At 39.1% G+C, this 4,305-nt stretch overlaps 1 pseudogene; it reads right to left on the minus strand.

The window, feature by feature from the left end:
- Positions 1–2,270: 2,270 nt before the first annotated feature.
- On the minus strand, positions 2,271–2,739 carry LOC105543489 (annotated as a pseudogene).
- Positions 2,740–4,305: the final 1,566 nt, after the last annotated feature.

Genomic DNA, 4,305 nt, shown 5'->3' on the forward strand with positions numbered 1-4,305 from the left:
TCACATTATAATTTGACAAGCCCCTAAATATGACTACTGAAAACAGGCACTAATAATTGGAATTACTATTTTATATTTTATTGCTAATAGTGAATGGGTCTTGAGTAAAGATGCGAATTTTCTTTCAGTGGTCCTCCAACAACAACAGATCTTATTTTATAAAATTCCATATTAATGGAGAGTTCATTTGAGAGTAAGCCAACAGTAATTTTTCCTAAAGTTTTCAGACAAGAATCCAAAACATACATCCATTGAATTGAAGTCTAACACAATTCTTTATCCTAGAAACATTAAAGAGATGGAGATTAATAGTGTTATCACCTCGACTTGAGTCAACTGTTCAATAGAATTAAAAATTGTAGTAATTCTCATATTCTTGTTTCTTTTCACATTCACAAAAAAAATCCAGTATCCTATTTAGGTGGCATTTCAACTTAAGCTGAAACTTAGTTATTCTTCTTTTCCTGCCTTGCTTTCTTTTGGTGGAGGGGTCATACAAGGAGAAACTTGGTCCTAAAAACAAAATATATAAATTGCCGTAGATTTTACTTCATTTTATTGTTTTTTGTTATTTTTCTTTTTATTTATTTAATTTTTAATTAATTAATTTTTTTAGACAGAGTCTCTGTCGCCCAGGCTGGAGTGGCACGATCTCGGCTCACTGCAACCTCTGCCTCCCGGGTTCAAGAGATTCTCCCACCTCAGTCTCCTGAGTAGCTGGGATTACAGGTGCCCCGCATCATGCCTGACTAATTTTCATATTTTTAGTAGAGATGGGGTTTTGCCATGTTGGCCAGGCTGGTCTTGAACTCCTGACCTCAAGGTCCACCTGCCTTGGTCTCCCAAAATATTGGGATTACAGGTATGAGCCTTCATGCCCGGCCTATTTATTTTTTAAAATAGAGACTAGGTCTTATTATATTGCCCAGTTTGGTCTCAAACTCATGGGCTTCAGCAATCCTTCTGCCTCGGCCTCCCAAAGTGCTGGAATTATAGGCATGAACTACAATGCCTGGTCAGCCTTGAGATTTCAAAGGAGCAATTCTTCAAATGGCTCATCTTTCCTATATATCTGGGTTTAATTCTGAAATATTCTAAAATTTCAAACTCATTTTTCTATTGCATTTTTATTTCCTATTTCTCATTGCTTTTAAGAGGAAATGCATTTCCTATGTTAGCTTTATCCTCTTGAGACTATTTCTGAATATTTCTTTAAAAGTTACTAACATCAGAATTTTGTGGATTCTTTTAGTATATTAAAAGCCTTTCAGCTGGGCACTGTGGCTCACGCCTGTAATCCCAGCACTTTGGGAGGCCGAGGTGGGTGGATCACCTGAGGTCAGGAGTTCAAGACCAGCCTGGCCAACATAGTGAAACCCTATTTCTACTAAAAATACAAAAATTAGCCAGGCTTGGTGGCGCATGCCTGTAATCCCAGCTACTCGGGAGGCTGAGGCAGGAGAATCACTTGAAACTGGGGGGCAGAAGTTGCAGTGAGCCAAGATCGCACCACTGCACTCCAGCCTAGGTGACAGAGTGAGACTCCGTCTCAAAAAAAATTAAAATAATTTTTTTTAAAAAACCTTTCGGGTTAAATAACTGAAGAGAATCTAAAAATATTGTTGCAAGAAGTAGGCTGCTGACTCAAATCACATCTTTAAAAAAATATCCAACATATGAAAAGAAAAAGTTTTAAATACCAATGACCTTGATTTCATCTATGGGCTTAAGATGCATTTTAGATTCAAATATGATAAACCCAGTTACTCTCCCTGAAACTGTAAAATAGTGAAGTCTTTTTCGTTCTTTTTTGTCACTTAAGTTCTCTTCAATTGTTTTCTTTTTTCTTTTCTTTCTTTCTTTCTTCTTTTTTTTTTTTTTTGAGACAGAGTCTCTGTTGGTCGCCCAGGCTGGAGTGCAATGTCACAGGTCAGCTCACTCCAACCTCTGACTCCTGGGTTCAAACAATTCTCCTGCCTCAGCCTCCCAAGTAACTGGGATTACAGGCACCTGCCACAAGGCCAGGCTAATCTTTTTGTATTTTTAGTGGAGACGGGGTTTTACCACGTTAGGCAGGCTGGTCTCTAACTCCTGACCTCAGGTGATCCACCTGCCTTGGCCTCCCAAAGTGCTGGGATTACAGGTGTGAGCCACCATGCCTGGCCTCCTCAATTATTTTCAATTTTTCTATTTCCCTTGTCAAAATATTTCATAAATTTTTTTTTTTTTTTTTTTTACAGTCCAGAAATTTTTTTTTTTTTTTCCACCTATTATGCCATGAATTCGTAGGGAATAGGTTCCAGCAGCTCAGGCTCCTTCCCAGTGGTTCTCACAAGGTGTGCTTCTCTGGGTGCAGCAGGCTGGCACTTCAGTTGAATCCAGGTACCTTTCTCTTTGGCTTCTTTCTTTTTCTGATCATTTTCCTTCACGCGTTTCAGGAAGCGATCTTGGCTCTTAGAGTGCTTAATATGCTCAATACATACATTAATTCTCTTGGCAAGAATCTTACCCTTAACTTGTTTACAACAATGCCAACAGTACGCTGGGTAACACCGTAGACTCTCAGTTTAGCCATGGTGACACTTGTGGGGCATTGCTTTTTGGTGCCTGTTCCCTTGATGTCTACAGTATCATCTTATATATTCGCATATACGTGGCCAAAGGAACAACTCCATGTTTTCTAAAAGGCCTGGAGAACATATATCAGGTGCCTCTCCTCTTTCCCTTGGTGTTTGTCATTTTGGCGAATTACTGGAAGGTGGCGGTCCTCGCCGAAAGGAAGCAGTAAAATTTTTATTACTTGCTTCCTTAAGAAAATTTAGATATTATAAATTTAGCCTCTAACCTTCTTTGACATATTCCCTATTCTCGTTTTATGACTCAGTCTCTTCTGTTTTATTTAATGGCTTAATAGAGTCATGTTTGAAACTGGGTAGAAAGCAATTTCAAGAAATGGTTTACAAGCTACTTTTAATGGGTACTGTTAGAGTATTTATTGCTTTCAGATATAACATTATTATTATTAAAACTTATTTGTTGGTTGCTGGTGGTTGTGCTTGGAGCTATGAGAGACATAAAGAAGCTGCAGTCACTGTCCTGTGCCCCATTATGTGGCAAATAAAAACCATGTGTCTTTATATGGTTTCTCTGGCTCTACCTGAGAGATCTCCCCCTCTAGGGAATGGACATTGGTTACAGTGAGATGATGCATTTTCATCTTATTTTTATTGGCTCTTTTCATGAGTGTTAGATTACTTGGTAGTCAAGCTGAACTCCCTAAGAGGAAACACTAGGTCAGTGAAGTATATCAATGACCTTTATAAGAACATAATGTCGATTCACGATTCCAAGACTTGCATTAGGGATTGCCTTGGCTCATGTTGTTACCGGCAGAACATATCCATATCTGTACAGGTCTGCAGCAACCTCAGTTCTCGCCTCCTTAGAAGAAAGGATTTGACTGAGGAGGCTAATGCAGAAGGAGAGACTGGGGCAAGTTTTTGAGCAGGAGTGAAAGTTTATTAAAAAGCCTTAGAACAGGAATGAAAGGAAGGAAAGTACGCTTGGAAGAGGGCCTGCAGGCGACCTGAAAGGCAAGTGTGTGGTTTGACCTTTTGACCTGCGGTTTTATATGTTGGCATACTTCTGGGGTCTTAAATTACTTCTTTCTCCCCGCTCACCTAACTCGTGAGAGCTTATCAGGAAACTGCTGATCACCAGTTTCAGGTGTTATCTATTATGAGACTGCCTTTCATTGGTGCCGGCTGTGACCAATTATTACTGTAGAGGGGCAGTTAACAACCGCCTGATTGTTACCTGATGGCCACCCAACATTCCTGGTGTGTGTGTGTGTGTGTGTGTGTGTGTGTGTGTGTGTGTGTCCCCTGACTAGCTACCTACTCTAACAATATCTGTAAGTAGATGTTTGAAATAATCTTAGCGATTAGAGTCATGAGTTTTGGAGGGGACAAATATTCAAACCTGCCATGTTCTCTCTTTTCTTCTACCTTCCACCAAATATTTCTCACAAAAGGAGCAGATTTCTTAGCCATAGAAAAGGAAAGGTGACAAAAATGAAGAGGATACCAAACATGTAAAAATACAAAAAAGGAGAGCGAGAGAGTCTATGGATACCAGAAGTTTCCAAGCTCCATACAGAGGATAAAATGTAAAGCCCATCTCTTTGTAACATTTCTTCCTATTTAGGAAAAGAGGAGAAATCAGTTTCATATTGCAATTTGATGTGTATATTGTGTGTGTATATGTGTATGTATGTATCCAAAACACAGATTTTACAAATCAAGA

Source organism: Mandrillus leucophaeus, unplaced genomic scaffold (assembly GCF_000951045.1).
Source record: "Mandrillus leucophaeus isolate KB7577 unplaced genomic scaffold, Mleu.le_1.0 Scaffold107, whole genome shotgun sequence".
NCBI classification, from domain to species: Eukaryota; Metazoa; Chordata; class Mammalia; order Primates; family Cercopithecidae; genus Mandrillus; species Mandrillus leucophaeus.